At 48.2% G+C, this 19,665-nt stretch overlaps 1 protein-coding gene across 4 annotated transcripts in view; it reads right to left on the bottom strand.

Annotated features, from left to right (window-relative positions):
* Positions 1 to 18,585, bottom strand: part of Smug (Single-strand-selective monofunctional uracil-DNA glycosylase) — a 463,559-nt gene extending 444,974 nt beyond the window's left edge. For 2 of the 4 annotated variants that reach the window (XM_068384522.1, XM_068384525.1), the window contains exon 1: positions 18,488 to 18,585. The gene's annotated coding sequence lies outside the window, so the exon portion shown is untranslated. Of the gene's footprint in view, positions 1 to 18,428 lie in introns of all 4 variants that reach the window. The other 2 variants (XM_068384524.1, XM_068384523.1) reach the window with 2 other exon arrangements.
* Between the last annotated feature and the right edge of the window lie 1,080 nt (positions 18,586 to 19,665).

Here is a 19,665-nt window from a genome sequence, read left to right as displayed (position 1 = left end):
GAAAACAACGGCTTCGAAGTAGCTAGGCCTAGTGTAAACTCTGACGTTTAGGCGAACGAGGAGCAGCAGTTACAAAATGGTCCGGACAAAGATCCTTAAAAATCAGCATGATTTATTTAAAGTCCATAGAGGGCTGAGCAGCTTTAGGCTTCTCTCCGTCTGACAAAGTCCCCAAGGGAATATCAGTAGGAGGGGGATCAGCAACTTCCTCATCTGAAGGAACATCGTCCGACAATTGCCGAGTCTCAAGCAAGGGAGAGACCTGCCGTGGTGGCAATGCTTGACAAGCAGAGTCCACACGCAAAGGAGCATCAGTAGCAGTCAAGGACGCTACGTCATGTAACTGCTTAATGGACTGACCAGCAACAACAACAGGTGCGGGAGGACGCTCGACGTCAAGTCGAGACTGCCTAGATAGAGCAGTTAAAACAACTCTTGACTGTGGTGCTTGACGTTCAACGTCAAAACAAGGCAAATGAGCTGGTTGGCGAACGTCCTGAACGTCAATACGAGACTGCGGCAGTGGCTGAACGTCAACACGAGGCTGCGGCAGCGGCTGAAAGTCAACACGGGACTGCAGCGAGTGAGGATCCAAGTCACGTGACTGACGTGACAAACTACCGACATCACGTTTCATAACGTCAAAAGGACGAGTAAATGCTCATTTGGGCGGCTGATGGCCAGAGTCTCGTTTAGTGTAACGGCGACTCGAAAGCGAAGGTTCATCGTGAACCTGCTCAACATCATACTTCTCCATAAGGGAGGCAAGCTTAGTCTGCATGTCCTGCAGGACAACCCATTTAGGATCAACAGGAGTCGGAACGGGCCGAGACAACGGTAACGTCTGTGTTGGCAAAACATTGCCTTTACCGCGACCCTCGGACCCCGTGTTACGCTTGCGTTTAATAGGCGAACCGTCTTCCGACGACTGCAAAGGGTCAGAGCTGTCCCCATGGCTACAGCCAGGACGCTGGACCTGTCCTGAAGGGACTGACTTCCGCTTTAAGGGTCTAGAAACTTTGCTCCAAGGTTTCTTTTGCGAGAAGCCTTCGGATGACTAGGAGAAAAACAGCCTCGCTCGTCTTATGGTAGGGGCGATCTTGCTAGACACGCCCGATACCATAGAGGGAACGTTTGTTCGTTGGTTAAAGCCTCTCGTCCCCATAAGTCCTACGACATTACTTCTCCCTGGTAGCATGGGAGCCTGAAAGAGGTCTCGGACTAGGTGAACGACAAGCACGAACAGACGAACCCTCGGTCGCAACACTAAAAAACACTTTGCGCAATTATCACTTTATCACTACGATTTTCTGTTTTTGCACTTCACTGAAATCGTATTTTTCAATAATTTCACATTAGGCATGAATAAAACTGATTTCTACCTGAAGCACGCAATTCTCCCCTACATCAAAAGGTTATAATTGCGAAATGAGTCATATAATGTAAGCACATTAGTACAAGCAAAAATCAGTAAACATACATATCGAATAAAACGGAAATATATAAAGTCAAAAGGATCAGTGACTGGGGAGGAGACTAAACACTAGTTCATTAAAATGTTATTTTTATTAATAAAATAAATTTTTGAATATACTTACCCGGTGATTATATAAGCTGCAGCTCTGCTGCCCGACAGAAAAACTCTACGGTCAAAATACGCCAGCGATCGCTATGCAGGTAGGGGGTGTACATCAACAGCGCCATCTGTCTAGCAGGTACTCAAGTACTCCATGTAAACACAGAACCAATTTTCTCCTCGGTCCACTGGGTCTCTATTGGGGAGGAAGGGAGGGTCCTTTAATATATAATCACCGGGTAAGTATATTCAAAAATTTATTTTATTAATAAAAATAAAATTTTTCAATATTAAACTTAGCCGGTGATTATATAAGCTGATTCACACCCAGGGGGGTGGGTAGAGACCAGCATTACATGTTTACATTATTATGAGCTAAGTATTTTGTATTTCATTTTAGCAGTTATTCAAAATAACAAACATAAAATAAATAAGTACCTGGTAAGGAAGTCGACTTGAACAATTACTCTGCCTTTTTAAGTACGTCTTCCTTACTGAGCCTCGCGATCCTCTTAGGATGCTGAGCGACTCCTAGGCGCTGAAGTATCAAGGGTTGCAACCCATACTAAAGGACCTCATCAAAACCTCTAATCCAGGCGCTTCTCAAGAAAAGAATTTGACCACCCGCCAAATCAACCAGGATGCGAAAGGCTTCTTAGCCTTCCGGACAACCCAAAAAACAACAATAAAAACATTTCAAGAGAAAGATTAAAAAGGTTATGGAATTAGGGGAATGTAGTGGTTGAGCCCTCACCCACTACTGCACTCGCTGCTACGAATGGTCCCAGGGTGTAGCAGTTCTCGTAAAGAGACTGGACATCTTTAAGATAAAAAGACGCGAACACTGACTTGCTTCTCCAATAGGTTGCGTCCATTATACTCTGCAGAGATCTATTTTGTTTAAAGGCCACTGAAGTTGCGACAGCTCTAACTTCATGTGTCCTTACCTTCAGCAAAGCATGGTCTTCCTCATTCAGATGGGAATGAGCTTCTCGTATCAACAGTCTGATATAATAGGAAACTGCATTCTTTGACATAGGTAAAGAAGGTTTCTTAATAGCACACCATAAAGCTTCTGACTGTCCTCGTAAAGGTTTAGTTCGTCTTAAATAGAACTTAAGAGCTCTAACAGGGCATAAGACTCTTTCTAGTTCATTTCCAACCAAATTAGAAAGGCTTGGAATGTCAAACGATTTCGGCCAAGGACGAGAAGGTAGTTCGTTTTTGGCTAGAAAACCAAGCTGTAAAGAACATGTAGCTGTTTCAGATGAAAATCCGATGTTCCTGCTGAAGGCGTGTATCTCACTGACTCTTTTAGCTGTTGCTAAGCAGACGAGGAAAAGAGTCTTTAAAGTGAGATCTTTAAAGGAGGCTGATTGTAGTGGCTCGAACCTTTCTGACATAAGGAATCTTAGTACCACGTCTAAATTCCAACCTGGTGTGGCCAAACGACGCTCCTTCGAGGTCTCAAAAGACTTCAGGAGGTCCTGTAGATCTTTGTTGTTAGAAAGATCTAAGCCTCTGTGACGGAAGACTGCTGCCAACATGCTTCTGTAACCTTTGATCGTGGGAGCTGAAAGAGATCTTTCCTTCCTCAGGTATAATAGGAAGTCAGCTATTTGGGTTACAGAGGTACTGGTTGAGGATACTGATACCGACTTGCACCAGCTTCGGAAGACTTCCCACTTCGACTGGTAGACTCTAAGAGTGGATGTCCTCCTTGCTCTAGCAATCGCCCTGGCTGCCTCCTTCGAAAAGCCTCTAGCTCTCGAGAGTCTTTCGATAGTCTGAAGGCAGTCAGACGAAGAGCGTGGAGGCTTGGGTGTACATTCTTTACGTGTGGCTGACGTAGAAGGTCCACTCTTAGAGGAAGTGTTCTGGGAACGTCCACCAGCCATTGAAGTACCTCGGTGAACCATTCTCTCGCGGGCCAGAGGGGAGCAACTAACGTCAACCTTGTCCCTTCGTGAGAGGCGAACTTCTGCAGTACCTTGTTGACAATCTTGAACGGGGGGAATGCATAAAGGTCTAGATGGGACCAATCCAGTAGAAAAGCATCTATATGAACTGCTGCTGGGTCCGGGATTGGCGAGCAATAATTTGGGAGCCTCTTGGTCATCGAGGTTGCAAAGAGATCTATGGTAGGTTGGCCCCATGTGGCCCATAGTCTCTTGCACACATTCTTGTGTAGGGTCCATTCTGTTGGGATGATTTGACCCTTCCGACTGAGGCAGTCCGCCATGACATTCATGTTGCCTTGAATGAACCTCGTTACTAGAGACAGGTTTAGATCTCTTGACCAGGTGAGGAGGTCCCTTGCGATCTCGTACAACGTCATAGAATGGGTCCCTCCTTGCTTGGAGATGTACGCCAAGGCCGTGGTGTTGTCTGAGTTCACCTCCACCACCTTGCCTAGAAGGAGAGACTTGAAGCTTTTCAAGGCCAGATGAACTGCCAGTAGCTCCTTGCAGTTGATATGTAACGCTCTTTGATTCGGGTTCCAAGATCCCGAGCATTCCCGACCGTCTAATGTCGCACCCCAGCCCGTGTCCGATGCGTCCGAGAAGAGAACATGGTTGGGGGTCTGAACAGCCAGGGGCAGACCCTCTCTGAGGAAGATGTTGTCCTTCCACCAAGTCAGTGAAGACTTCATCTTCTCGGAAATGGGGATCGAGACCGCTTCTAGCGTCTTGTCCTTTCTCCAGTGAACAGCTAAGTGAAATTGAAGGGGACGGAGGTGCAGTCTCCCTAACGCAATGAACTGGTCCAGTGATGAAAGCGTCCCTATCAGACTCATCCACTGTCTGACTGAACATCGGTCCTTCTTTAGCATGTTCTGGATGCATCCTTGGGCTTGACTTGTTCTGGGGGCCGACGGAAAAGCCCGAAAAGCTTGACTGTGAATCTCCATCCCTAAGTACACTATAGTTTGGGATGGGACCAGTTGGGACTTTTCCATATTGACCAGGAGACCCAATTCCTTGGTCAGATCTAGTCCACTTTAGATTCTCCAGACAGCGACGACTGGAAGAAGCTCTTAGAAGCCAGTCGTCCAAATAGAGGGAGGCTCTGATGTCCGCTAAATGCAGGAATTTGGCAATATTCCTCATCAGTTTCGTAAAGACAAGAGACGCCGTGCTTAGGCCAAAGCACAGGGCTTGAAATTGGTAGACAACCTTCCCGTAAACGAACCTTAGAAAAGGTTGGGAATCTGGGTGGATGGGGACGTGAAAGTAAGCGTCCTTTAGGTCTAAAGAGACCATCCAGTCTTCCTTCCTGACCGCTGCTAGAACAGACTTTGTCGTCTCCATGGCGAACGTCTGCTTTGTGACAAAGACATTCAGAGCACTGACGTCTAGCACCGGTCTCCACCCTCCTGTCTTCTTTACCACTAAGAAGAGACGGTTGTAGAAGCCCGGGGATTGATGGTCCCGGACTATGACTACCGCTCCCTTTTCTAGTAAGAGAGACACCTCTTGCTTCAAAGCTAGTCTCTTGTCCTCCTCTCTGTACCTGGGAGAGAGGTCGATGGGAGATGTTGCTAGAGGGGGCTTGCGCATAAACGGGATCTTGTACCCTTCTCTGAGCAACTTCACAGATTGTGCATCTGCGGCCCTGTTCTCCCAGGACTGCCAGTAGTTCTTGAGTCTGGCTCCCACTGCTGTCTGAAGAAGGTGGCAGTCAGACTCTGCCTTTAAAGGACTTGGTACCTTTCTTCTTAATCCCACGTCTCCCTTCGGCACGAGCACCTCCTCTGCTGGAGGCTCTGCCACGAAAGGGCGGAATAAATCTGGACGCTGGAGTGTCCATCCTGGGTCTAGACACGGTAGGCAAAGGGGTGGCTTTGCGGGCAGATGACGCAACCAGGTCATGCGTGTCTTTTTGAATCAAGGAGGCAGCAATCTCCTTGATCAACTCCTCTGGGAAAAGGCACTTTGAGAGAGAAGCAAACATAAGTTCCGATCTCTGACATTGTGTTACTCCAGCTGACAAGAAGGAGCAAAGGTTTTCCCGTTTCTTGAGGACCCCGGAAACGAACGAAGCCGCAAGCTCACTGGAACCGTCCCGAATGGCCTTGTCCATGCAGGACATAATGAGCATGGAAGTTTCCTTGTCAGAAGGGGAAGTCTTCCTGCTCAACACTCCCAAACACCAATCCAAAAAGTTAAAAACCTCGAAGGCTCTGAACACTCCTTTCATCAGATGGTCTAAGTCTGAAGGAGTCCAACAAATCTTGGAGCGTCTCATGGCTAGCCTGCGGGGAGAGTCTACTAGACTTGAGAAGTCGCCCTGGGCAGAGGCAGGAACTCCCAAGCCGAGAACTTCTCCCGTGGCATACCAGACGCTCGATCTGGAAGCGAGTTTCGCAGGGGGAAACAAGAATGCTGTCTTCCCAAGGTGCTTTTTGGACTGCATCCAATCTCCCAACACTCTTAAAGCTCTCTTAGACGAGCGGGCGAGGACGAGCTTCGTAAAGGCAGGCGCGGATGACTGCGTGCCTAAAGCGAACTCAGATGGAGGAGAGCGTGGAGCTGCAGAAACAAACTGATCAGGATACATCTCCTTGAACAGTGCAAGAACTTTCCTAAAGTCCAAGGAGGGAGGCGTGGTCTTGGGTTCGTCGATGTCCGTATGCGGGTCGTCAAAGTGTGCAGCGTCGTCACCATCAGAGAGTCCATCGTCTGAATACTGAGGAGGAAGCGGCAAAGGAGTAGGAATTGGCTGGTCAGCTGAGTCCGGCAGCACGGGTGCATGCGTGACTGCACTGGACGCAACGTCATGGAACTGTTGGCCAGTCTGTGAGCTGGCAACAACCATAGCAGCGCGGGGGCGCAAAGCGTCTACTCCTGACTGTCTAGTCTGCTGTGGGCGAGTAGCGGTAACCACACTGGGTTGCGGAGGTTGACGCACCGCGTCAAAACAAAACAACTTAGGTTGTTGTTGTAACTCGCGAACGTCAACGGAGGGTTCCGTGCGTCGCTGAACGTCAACATGCGGCTGGCAGGGTACACTGCGCATGGGTGGCGGGCCTCGCACAGCTGGAGTGCGGGAGAAGGTAGCCTCAACGTCCACTGGACGCACAACCGTGGTTGGTTGTAGGCTAACGGGTGGTGCAGCGTCAACCTTCTCCGCACGAAAGTCCTGCATTAATGACGTTAACTGCGTCTGCATGGTCTGCAGCAAAGACCACTTAGGGTCTACAGTAGCAGGTGCGGCAACAGACGGTGTTACTGCCTGTTGCGGTACCGCTTTGCCTCTCTTAGGAGGTGTGCAGTCATCGGAAGACTGCAGCGAGTCCGAACTGACCCAGTGGCTACAGCTGGGCCGTTGGACTTGCGCGGAAGGGACCGACTTGCGTTTAAGAGGCCGTGAGACCTTGGTCCATTGTTTCTTCCGAGAAACATCTTCCGCAGACGAGGAATAAATGGGCTCTCTCGTCTTCTTGTGGGTGGGGCGATCTTGGTAAGATACGCCCGAAACCACGGAGGGAACGTCTGTCCGCTGATTAAAGCCTGTCGAACCCTTTGGTCGTACGACATTGCTTCTCCCCTGGGCTTGGGAGCTTGCAAGAGGTCCCAGACTGGGAGGACGACAGGCACGAACAGACGCACCCTCAAGCGCAACACTAACACTTTCCACAACACTACCACTCACTTTGTCACTACCCACTGCACTCTTACCCTTCAACTCCTTGACGTCTGCCATGAGTTGGTTACGGTCACTCGCCAATGACTCGACTCTCTCACCCAGAGCCTGGATGGCACGCATCATATCTGCCATCGAAGGTTGTTGAGTGCTAGAAGGGGGATCAGGAGCAACCACTACAGGGGAAGGAATAGGTTGTGGGGCATGAGGAGAGGAAATATCAACGGAGCGAGATGAACTTCTCCTGACTCTATCTCTCTCTAGCCTACGTGAATATTTCAGGAATTCGAGAAAATCGAATTCCGAAAGCCCAATGCATTCCTCACATCGATCTTCCAATTGACAGGTTTTATCCCGACAATTGGAACAAACGGTGTGCGGATCGATAGAGGCCTTCGGAAGACGCCTTGAACAGTCCCTAGCACTACACTTTCTGTATTTAGGGACTTGAGAAGGGTCAGCCATCTTGAATTAGTCAAAGGGGAATTCAAAATCTATCCAAGTCGTCAACAAATAATCCAAAAATCAATAAAAGAATGCAAGGATGTATTGAAGATAACCTCTGCAAAGCGAAAGCTAATAACTAGAAATGTGTACTTCACCAAAATCTGTGAAAACCAATCCAGTAAGCAACAGCGAATTTAGTAGGTCTTGCCGGTGGCACGACAGAGAGAAAATTGATTCTGTGTTTACATGGAGTACTTGAGTACCTGCTAGACAGATGGCGCTGTTGATGTACACCCCCTACCTGCATAGCGATCGCTGGCGTATTTTGACCGTAGAGTTTTTCTGTCGGGCAGCAGAGCTGCAGCTTATATAATCACCGGCTAAGTTTAATATTGAAAAAACTACGTTTTCAATCTCTCACCGTACAGTGCCTTGGGACGAGAAAAAAAAAACTAAAAACGTTTTATCCTTTCTCCCCGTACAGAGACTTGGGACGAGAGTAAAAAAACTGAATCGAGAACAACGTTACTCGCTTGGGACGAGAATAAAGATCGGAACGTTCTCTCTTCCTCTCCCCCTCTCCGTCTCTCTCTCTCTCTTGATTTCACACAGAAGAGAAATGCCCACTCACCCTTCGTCAATAAACAGGTTATTTGACCAAAGGAAAAAACTGAAAGGACTAAGAAATTGAAAATTAACAAGTTCCTTTAAATTAGTATTTAAAACACTTCAGTTTGAAAGAAGAATGAACAAAACGTCAAAATCGATTTACTCTTTCTGCAAAGTGAAACCGTGATTCTCTCTTTCTCTATCGTAACGATAGAGCGCAAACTGCGTAGCATAAATAAACCAAACGTTAGTTCATCTTTGAAACAGCACGAAGACTATTCAAAGAAAATCTTTCATAAAATATCTACTAAAAAAAATATTCATTTCATAACTCTTACAGAGCAAATGATTTAAACTTAACGAAAATAAAAGTTGAATGGGCTCAACGTTGTTTAACTTCGGTTTCCAAGTTAGGACCGCCTACTCTCGGACTAGGGGAGGAATAGGTAAGGCCGCATATAAACAAAACATAAATTTATCTTGATGTTTAGTATAAATGGAAAGCTAATCGAAGAGGCCTAATAAAGGCGGGTGAGATATAAAATATATAGAGGAAAATCTATAATTAACAACAACAATTTATAACGTGATAAGATAATTGCTAAAAGCCTAAAACACACTTCCGTACACTAAGGGAAGGGTCGGCCATCTTTACTCTATGGAAAAAACCAGAGATAAAAGAGCAAGGGCTAAACACTTTTACTCTCCTTTCAAAAGCATTTCTTTTGAGGATAGTATTGAATAATCCAACACGGCGAAAGCAATAAAACCAAAACCAAGTACTTCACCAATTCGGTAGAAAACTCGAGGTAATAATAGCGAGTGGAATCGACTTGTCGATGAAACCGACAGAGAAGAACTGGAGCTGTTTACATGTATATGCGGTATCTGGCCGATAGTCGGCGCTGGTGGGCACACCCGCTACCTTCATGGCGATCGCTCGCGAGTTTTTTAATTCTGTCGAGCCGTCGGAGACGTCAGCTATTATATATTCACCGGCTAAGTTTAATATTTAAAAATACAAATTATCTCCGAATTTGTCATTTGTTCCGTAACCGAAATACAAACCACGTTATTTACATAGGGTGACTTACCCCTTAGGAAGGGTGGAAAGTCCCCAGCCATACTGGCTTTGGCTTTACCCGGGGACTCAGAATCCGAGTGAGCAGCACTTCGAGAAAAAGAGTCCCTGCACCTCGCAAGTTCCTTGCTCCGCAAGGAGTGTGCGGCCTACATAAGCTTGTGTGTGGAGGGAAGAAGCGTGAATTGTCCTAGGCAGTCGACCTGAAGACCTTTAGATGGAATTCTGGACTAGGACTTTCCCAATACCACCTCGTCAGGGTATGGGGGACGCGACAGTATAATTTTAATACAGTACTAGGAACACAAGGAAGCATGGTTTACCTACAGAGGTTTGAGGTCAGCTATGCAGAGAACCTAGGATGCTGCTTTCCCCAAGAGAGGGGAGGATGAAGAAAGAAGTAAGGGCCAGACATACCTTTTTCAATCATGCAGTCTGACACCGGGTAACAATGCCCCCAACCTTCTGCTACCTGTCCATTAAGGAGCCTGAGGTTAGACCAGCTGTTGTGTAGCCACCACAGGCCGATAGAAAAACGTATCGAGGCTCCTGTGGGTCACGTCCCGCAGGTAGTGAGCTGTGAAGATCGTCCGACACTTCCAGACTCCAGTTTGTAGCACCTGCGTCACAGAGTAGTCTTCTTAGAGACGTTGCGATGCCTCTGACATTGAGTGCTCTAAGGCTACATGACGGAGGAGGGTCTGGATTCAGGGCGAGATGGATGGTCCTAGAATCCAGGCTGCAAAGGTATTCCTGGTGACCCTCCTCTTCGTCCTTCCTGTGCTCCCCAACAGGGCTGCACGTGAGGACGAACTGCAGCTGTTCTTTAAGATAACACCTCCGACTCCTTGCTGGGCATAGTAGGAGAAGGCCTGGGTCATCTGTTACAGAGCGGAGACTCGAAATCCTGAAGGAGTCGAACCGAAGTTTTAGGACTCCAAAATCTTGAGTCTAGAAACCGACTCAGGGACGAACCCAAACGTTACCTCTCCCTATCCTCTTGAATGGGCGAAGTCGTACGAGAGACCATGAAGTACGCTGATACGCTTGGCCGAAGCCAGAGCGAGCCGGAGCACCGTCTTCTAAGTCAGGTGCCTGTCAGATGACTAGCGTACTGGCTCACAGGGAGAAGCCTTAAGATCCCTAAGAACCCGAGCCATGTACCATGGAGGAGGTCTCACTTCCGACTGGGTGCAGGTAAGTTCGTAGCTTCGTATGAGCGAAGAAAGATCCAGAGAGGAGGAATTGTCTAACCTTAGAGCCGGAAGGCCAGGCTTGAGGCTGAGCGATAGGCTTTACCGCCGAGAGCAAAAGGCGCAATTCCTCCCGCAGATGGACAATAACTCCGCTAACGCTGGAATAGTGGCATCGAGGGGAGAGATACCTCTCCCACAACACCAACCAAAGAGGACTCTACACCTCGCCTGGTGGACCCCTGCGGATGACTTCGCAGGTGTCAAGACATCCGCTCCGCGACCTGTCGCGGAACACCTCTCTCAGTGAGGAGATGCTGGATGGACTCCAGGCATGGAGCCGAAGTGGAGCTACGGCTTGTGGTAGATGTAGTGGTGTGGTTGCTATAGCCCTTGTTGTGGGGAAAACTCTCTCGGGAGTTCCATCAAGGGATGCAGAAGTTTCGAAAACCACTCTGCCTGATGCCGTAGAGGAGCTATCAGAGTCACCGACAGGTTGACCGAAAGTCTGGTCTTGTTGAGCCCCCTTTCTCCACAGACCCAACAATGGCAAGGCGTAGACGTTGATGTTGTCCCACTGATGTGGGAAGACATCTCGGCAGGGTGCCTTGGAGTTCGGGGCTGGGGAGAAGTACAGCGACAGCTTGAAATTCAAGGTCGTCGCGAACAGGACCACAAGGTCCGAGCTTGCTGGCTACTCGGGGTTCCAAAGACCACTCGGTACTCTCTACCTGCGATGCCCTGTTCCGACTGTCGGAGAGCACATTCCTTGTCCGGAATGAAGCGAGCCGATAGAAGTATTGAGCGGACTTCGGCTCATCTCAGTATCTCTACTGAAGGATGGGAGACTGTTATGAAAAAAAAGTACCTCCCCGCTTGATGAAAAGCAACTACTGTGGTGCTGTCGCTCACGGAGTGACTCGCCGGGGCCTGTTGGGACTGTTGATGGCCAGAAAATGACCTTCAACCCTAGCCAATTGATGTGGAGGTACCCTTCTAGCTCTGGCCATAGGCTTGAGACCCTTTGGTTCAGAACGTGGCCCCCCCCTTTTTTTGACGCGTCCGAGGACAGCATCAAATGCGGAGGAGGGACGAGAAGATCCACTCTTTAGCAAAAGCTTCGTAGGTCAACCACCACTGCAGGATCCCTCGTTCGGCAGGTCCCATAGGACCAGAATGTCTGGGGAATCGTGGTCTTGATTCCACCGGGACTTGAGTCGCCAAAGCAGGAGACTCATTCCAAGGTGAGTGTTAGGGACTAGAGGGGTCAAGGAGGAAGGTGACCTAGGAGGCGTAACCAGAAAAGGGCTGGAGACTCTCCTCGCCTGAGGAAAGGTTCTCCTACTCTCCTCCGCCTTGCTATCCTGTCATCTGAAGGGAAGGCTTAACGGAGATTGGAGACTAAAATTAAGCCTAGATATACCAGTTGTTGCGATGGAAACAGAGAAAACTTCTCGAGATTACCATGATCCTTAGATCTTGGCAAAGTCCCAGAGGCTTGTTTCGGCGTCGAAGAAGGGTCGATACCGAAACCGCCTGGGTAACCAGTCATCCAGAAAGCGAAGGAGGCGGATGCCACTCCTGTGTGGACATGAAGGTTCAGGATGAACTTCCTGGTGAATGCCGGCGGAGCTGAGGAAAGATCGAAGCACCGCACCTTGAACTGGTACAGTATATCTGTTGCCTAGGCTGAATTCCAAGTACTTCCTGTAAAGATGGATGGACTGGGATCTGGAAGTACCTGTCTCTCGGATCCAGTATGCACGTGAAGTCTTGTGGTTTTCCTACAAGTCTGATCGAAACTGTTGTATCATACTGACCGAAGTTTGTACGACAAACTTGTTCAGGGCTATGAGGACGATGGCGGGTCGCCAGCCTTCAGGCGCTTCTTCAAGAAAGAGTCGTTTGAAGAACCTTGGGAGGAGCCCCAAGAACCTTGGAGAGCATCCTTCTAGAGCATGGTCTCGCCCTCTGCCCGAGGGGCTAGCCCCTTTGCCGATCCCATGGCATAGGGGCTCAGCGACACCGGATTCGCTGACAGGGGAGGAAGAGATGCTACGAAATGGGACACGAAACCCATGGCTGATCATGGAGATCGTTCAGGAATCGGCCCCGAGTTGCGGCCACTTGAAGGCGCAAATCCAGGCATCCCCCCCACTGGGGGATGCAGGTAGGGGTTGCCAATCCTAGCATTTGGGGCCTAGGCCGCCCCCTCTAAGATAATTGCCCTCCCAGAAGGGCTCCTCGCCCTTCGTCCCCGACGGGAGGGGGAGGCTGCATAGACACCTTGTCTAGCTGCCCGTGCCGGTTCTGATGTCCTAGGCTGAACGAGGCTGTAGAAGTTGAGGCGCTGGAGGCTTGTAGGGACTGGAAATAAGCGCCTTGGAGGAGCGAATCGTGATACGATTCTCCCCACCTCTCAGTTGCTCGTTCCTTGTCCTTGGACTGAAACAAGCCCCTTCCAAGGATGGAAGAGAGAGTCTGGGTTGCTGAAATCCACGGAAGGGACCAACGAGAGAAAGCCTCTCGGTCACTGCATCTCAATGCTTCAACATTGAGTTTGTCCCCAAGTTCGACGATTGGTGTCGGGAAACGAAAGGTGCATGTGTCCGAGAGGAGGAAAGTTCCATAACCTTCCCGGAGCTACCTTGTATAAAACCTCGGGTCGCGACCAGATGGCCAGAGACTTAAGCTCGACGATCAGCCACGAGGTGGCCTGCCTGGCACCCTTCGCGGCTTCCTCTTGGTTCAAGATTCCCGAAGATGAAAGTGTCACCTGCCCGGCGGAGATTTTCTCGAGGGAAAGACCCCGGAAGGTCCGTTGCACGGAATGGTGGAGAGGAAGAGCTAAATCAGGCTACCCCATGATCTCGAAGTATTCCCGCTGTGGACGACTGACAGAGGCAGAGTCAGCAGCCACCGTTGGAGGGAAGGGAATAGGGCGATCCTGAAGAGGGAGAAGAATGTTACCTAGACTCTTCTGAAGATTCTTCATGGTTTATACATGTCATGCTCTGCGCTTACGAGGTGAAGATCGTGACTATGATGATCTGAAAGTATTCGCTCCAGAAACACTCGCCAGGTTGCCCGTGTTGCGAAAACCCGACGGGAATCGCGGTCGAAATCGCCCTTGGCGCTCGCACGATGGTACAATCGTTGGTTCGCTCGCGGGCGAACATGTGTGCGCATACGCGTGAGGACGCGTGGGCGCGGTCGGAAGACTGAAAAACGCGTAAGTGAGCAATGGCGCGTTGGCGCGATTGGCGAGCGATGGTTCATTGCGGGAGATGGCGCGTCGGCGAGCGATAGCGCATTGGCGAGCGATGGTGTGTAGCGACCGATCGCGTACAGGAGAGCCAACGCGTGGCCGCGTACGGCGATCTGAAGCGTGGGCGCATTGGCGCGTTGAAAACGCTAGCGGGCAGGCGAAGAATCGCGCGCGATCACTAGGAGATCGGCGGCGCGTAGGAGATCGATGAAGCGCGGTTGCGCGGCCAGAAGATATCAGCGAGGGGAAGAACCATATGGTGAGGTTGCGCATAATAGCGAACGCTCGTGGGCGAGAACAGAAGACTTCTCGTGGGCGCGCGGGTGCTCAGAGATTCGGTCAAATCTAGAGCACAGAAGATCGTCGGCGAGGAGGTGAAGGAATCAAGACTTTCGCCTCCACCCACATCTGGAAGCTCGTGGAGAACGCTGGTGCGCCTTGCGCACATCAGGAAAAGGGCGAGCAGATGTGCGCTGGCGAGCAGGCGAACGAGGGTGTAAAAGAAGGAACAATCTCCTTGCCTGTGCCTAGATCCAAAGATCGTGGGCGCGAGGGCGAACGTTGGCGCGCATTAGAAAAGGGAGCGCAGATGTGTGCTGGCGCGCAGGTGATCGTGGGCGTACAGGAGACCGTTGGCGCCCAAGGCGAGTAGCAGGAAAGGGCGTCCAAAAGTGCGCTGGCGAGCCGAAGAGGGCTGGTGCACAGAAGGACTCCGAGGCGCAGGCGAGCGCTGACGATCAGGAGATCTACGGCGAGACTCAACTAAAGGAGATTGCAGGAGAGAAGTCTGGAACACAGCAGGAGAGCGCAAGAGCGCTCGCGCGCAGGAAAACATAGGCGCGCAGGTAAAACCTGGCACTTAAGGGACTTACCCACAATGTGGAGTAAGCCCTTAGCCCCAAAGGGACCGGTGCTCGTAGGAAACGAGGTACGTAGGCGCCCACAGTGCATCTGTGTCCAGGAGAAGATCTGGCAGGAGGATCCTCTGCGGGGAGGGTGAAGATGAAGACAACCAGAGGCAGGAGCACCATCATCAGACCTCCGAAGAGGAGTCTCTGTAGTGAACTCCCCCAGGGGAAAAAGCACTCGCAGGAGAGACCGTGGCATCAGCTGCCCCCGAAGGGGACTGAGCCCTCAGCAACAACAGCAACAACGGCAGAAGGAGACCTCCGAAGAGGAGTCTCTGTGGTGAACTCCCCCCCCCCCCCGGGAAGAAACACTCGCAGGAGAGACCGTAGGGCTCAGCTGTCCCCCGAAGGGGACTGAGCCTTCAGCAACAACAGCAGAAGGAGTCCTCCGAAGAGGAGTCTCTATGAGTGTCCTCTCTCGCGAACGAGAGAGGAAAACTTCGTAGAAGAGACTGAAGATGGAGCCCAAGGGCCGAAGGGTCAGCCAGTGACCTAGGAGCCAACCTCCGAAGAGGCGCTCCTGCAGCTGCTCAGCCCCTTGGGCGTAGCTGCAGGTGAGACCGCTCAGCACCAAGAGCATAGTCGCACAAAAACTATGGTCCGAGAAGTAACCGCTCAGCCCCTTGAGCAAGGTTACAAAAGCGGTCGCTCAGCACCAAGAGCAAAACCGCCGGACGACCAGGAACATATTATAATTATTAAAGGTAAGAGAAGTTTCCCCCGAAAGGGATAGAAACTCAAACTTGGGCAGGTAACCTCCCTCGGAAGGGAAGTTACCCACCCAAGGAGGCGAACCTCCTGAGAGTTCTAACATGAACTGAAGAGCTGTCGGGTGCCTCGGGAGAACTACCAGGAGAAGGAGACAAGCCCCTGACGAAGTCCTATAGAGGAGGCAGCAACAGCCGACTCCCCGAGTCCCAACAAGACAGCTCTGCTTCGTTGTCACATTAGGCAAACGGAAAAACAGATCGTTAACTGTGAAAATAAAAAGTAATTAGTTAACATTCATTCCCCCGGGAAGACTCCGAAGAGGAAACCCGAGGGAAAAGAACACAAGAATTACATAACAGGCAAGAGCCCTCAACCCCACCTACACTCACGGGAAGGGGGAAGGGCGAAAACTGTAACAAAAACAGAATTATAACAGTTATAATTATGCAATTCATTAAAGAATGTTCACTAAAAGTAAGAACGAAACACCCTGAAGGGAAAAGTTCTAAAAAGCTGAAAAGTTAACAAATACAATTAGCTTTAATAATAAAAAAATAATTGAGATAACAAGTACTGTGTAACAACTCCACCCGAAAGGAGGAGCTATCGTAGAACGTAGTAAAAGGTGAACGACCTCCAGAGAGAGAGAGAGAGAGATCGTAGTCAAACAACACTCTCGCAATCCTACGCTGAACCCCACCTTCCCCGTAGGAAAAGAGGAGAACAGAATAATAAGTCCAGCGATGACGACTCCCCACGGCGCCCGTGGAAGGAGGCGACCGAAGGACCAATGAAGAGATCGCGGCCCATGAAAATACATCGTAGTGGCCTGACTGCCGGCGGCCACACGGTGATATCGTACACACACACACAGCATGAACACTGAAAAGGAAACTTACTGATTTCTATACTCAAATATATTCATAAACATAAAAATATGTTTACATATATACATGAGTAAAGAAAGTAAGTAATTAAGTAAAGACAAAACAATAAATGGCTGCCATGCGAGGACGGGAACAGAGACATCTGTTCATCGTCCGAGCCATAAGCGAAGTGAATCAGTTCACCAGTGTGTGAGGGGGGAGGGGTAGCTAGCTACCCGTCCCCTACCCCTGCGCTAGTTAACCCTTGTTTAAAATCTAATGGCTCGCCATTTCAGCTACACCGAAAGCAATACCCTATGTAAATAGCGTGGTTTGTATTTCGGTTACGGAACAAATCCCTTTTGGACTTCTTCTTCCGGCGCCGGGCAAACCTCTCCCACTGGGAGGTAGACCACTCCCTACACTCACCGCATACATTACCCTTTTCACACCGTTGGCCCCTACAATGAGGACACAAGGTGTGAGGATCTGTGTCTACCGCCGACATAAAGGTCCCACAAGGGCGGTCAGGTAAACCAGGACACGTACGCATATTAATAGAGGCCAACTTCACACACTCTGTAGAAAGAAAAAGCAAAACAGATTGATGGCAGTCAAAGCGAGGGTGAGAGCAGACACGTCTGTTCATCACCCGAGCCAAAAGCAAGTGAAGTATTCACCGGTGTGTGTGAGGGGGGGGGGTAGCAAGCTGCCCTTCCCTAACCCCCGCTAACTAGCGGTGGAGTAGTAAACCCTCGTTAAAACTCTAATGGCTCGTCACTTAAGCTCCGCCGAAGTAATAACCCATATTAAATAGCGTGGTTTGTATTTCAGCTACGGAATAACTAAGCATTAGAAAATTGTAACCGCTTCAGTAATCCATACTTGAAACTATTTTGGTGTATTCCAATGTTGATAATTTTCTTAAATCACGTAATGTAATATACCAACTTTTTCAGTGTTCCAAGTGCAGTGCTAATCTAAGGCAAAACACTTAAGATACCACAGACTTAGTCACAACACCCCCGTGACCCCTAAGTTACGACGTCACGGTCATAAAAGAACTGTAAGTCATTAATTTCTTTAACTTTAATGTGTTAGTTTTATTATATTTTGTTAGAGCGCGAAGCTCAGCATTACCAATTGCCAATGCATATGAGGGTGGTTTTATTTTCCTGTGATCGTAAATGAGGAACAAGAACCATTATATTTAACGTTGGTAATGTTAGCGAGCGCAGCTCAACAATACCGCTTGCCATTACATACGAGCTTGATGTTTTATTTTCATGGGAGCAAAGCGAGCTAATGGCAAAACAAGAATCATTATATATAATGTTATCGTAACAGTACTAACGTTACTGTAACGTGAGTGAAGTGATATAACAAAGGGCATTATATTGGGTTTGTGACCTGGGAACTTCTAGGTTAGGTTAGGTGGGTTTGTTAGGTTCTGTACCATTTTAGTACTTTTTTATATATTGTGTAAAGGGTATATGGAAAAATTCTTTAAAATACACACGATAATAATACCGTATCATTGCTAACATTAGTAATTCCACTGTAATGTTAGTAACACTGTGTATCACCGTAACGTTGGTAACGTTGCTAATGTTACCGTTGGCAGTACATACGTGAGTTAAGTGACACCGAATTTGAAAGTCATTATATTTAAGTATTTAAACAAAATATAATAGAAGACATTATATTTAATCATTTTAACAGAAAATATGTTTTCCTGTAGAAAATAACGTGATTTAACCGGTTTTCACTTTCATTTCATTCGTAATAACAGCAACCAATTCGGCAACTGAAAGTTAGTCGAATTGGTGGATCTGTTTGTTTGCGGTTGAAATGAAAAGTCCAATTCGGTTAAATCACATTATATAGTATAGGAAAACATATATTTTCTGTTCGAAATCACACCCTGTAATACAATACAACTTTACCAATAGATGAACGCACCACCACTACCCTCCTCTGTATTCATCAATGTAAAGCGAATATATTTATTCTTTTAACAAAAACCCCACCAGTTTTGCCACACACATCTCTTGCCCTTAAAGTAAAGCAAGTAATGAATTCAAGATTCGCGAGCTTTCAATAGATTAATGCACCAACATTACCCTCCTCTGTATTCATCAATGTAAAGCGAATATATTTATTCTTTTAATAAAAATCCCACCAGTTTTAAAAGAGGAACGCAGCAAATGAGCAAACGAACCGAGAATGAATCGACAAACCACAAACAATAACAAAGCTCTTCTTCTTCTTCTGTCTACCGCTGTCAGTCCTCGCCTCATTATTAATACTTTACTGACTTAATACTACAGAACTTACAAAGGCATGGATATATGATTTACTATATCAATTGTATACAATAATCTTGCATACGACAGATTTACTTTAGCAAAAATATTAGATCTACAAAAAGTATATAAACAAACAAACAAATTCCGATTAATAACATAATAATACTGTAAGGACAGTGAGACAAGCGTCACCAAGATCAACTGAGTTTACTTTATTTGTTGTTGTTGTTGCGGTATTAAAGCCAACACTTGTTGTTGGCACGGGCCTTTCCCTTGGTTGGCCCGTAGGTGATCTGTAAAAATTTATAAGGTAGTTGCATTAATGGAAATTTGAAAGGTTTTTAGTAGTAGAAAAAGATGTGGATAGGGTAAGGATGATGGTGGTAGTGGTAGAGGGCCATCATTTCTCGGATAATGGTAGTTTGAAAAGTGGGGGTGTAAGGCTTTTGAAGATTAGAGAAAAATTGTGCAGGTGGGGTTGTCCAACCCTTTACTCCCTAGGGTCCCTGCAGAGAGATTTTAAGTGGTAGATTAGTTGAGAAGTGAAAGGGGGTGATGTGAATAGAGCCTTACAATGAGGGGATGAGATGGTGCATGGAATGAGGAGGTCTTACCTTGGTGGAGGTAGTGTTGAAAGCAACTGTGCATGTGTGTCTATGCTTTCGACAATTGCTTTTGCCAGTGTGGCTGCCTCTTTCATGGCATGTGGTGTGTTAATGTCTACAAGTAGATCACCTCGTAGCTGTGCTGTTTCTCTGCATTCTAGTAGGTAGTGCAGGAGAGCTTGTTGTGGTATGACATCACAGTGTTCACATCTTGTCTGGATGTCATCTAGGAGTTCCCAGTTTGCTTTGTAACCCAGCCGGAGTCTGTGTATACATACTGCCAGTTTTCTTGGGGTGTATCTGTCTATGGGAGGGGGTTCTAGTTCCGATGCCCATTTGTACCATGTTGCAGAGGGAGAGCCATTCTCTATCCTCATATGTAGTTCCTTGATTAGGTTGTTCTTGAGCTGTGTCTTTATTTTGCTTTTGATTTGTTGCAGTGCAGG

The sequence above is a fragment of the Palaemon carinicauda genome, chromosome 12, assembly GCF_036898095.1.
Source record: "Palaemon carinicauda isolate YSFRI2023 chromosome 12, ASM3689809v2, whole genome shotgun sequence".
Classification (NCBI taxonomy): Eukaryota; Metazoa; Arthropoda; class Malacostraca; order Decapoda; family Palaemonidae; genus Palaemon; species Palaemon carinicauda.
Note: the sequence above shows the minus strand (reverse complement) of the source record. Positions and strands in the feature narration are given on the sequence as shown.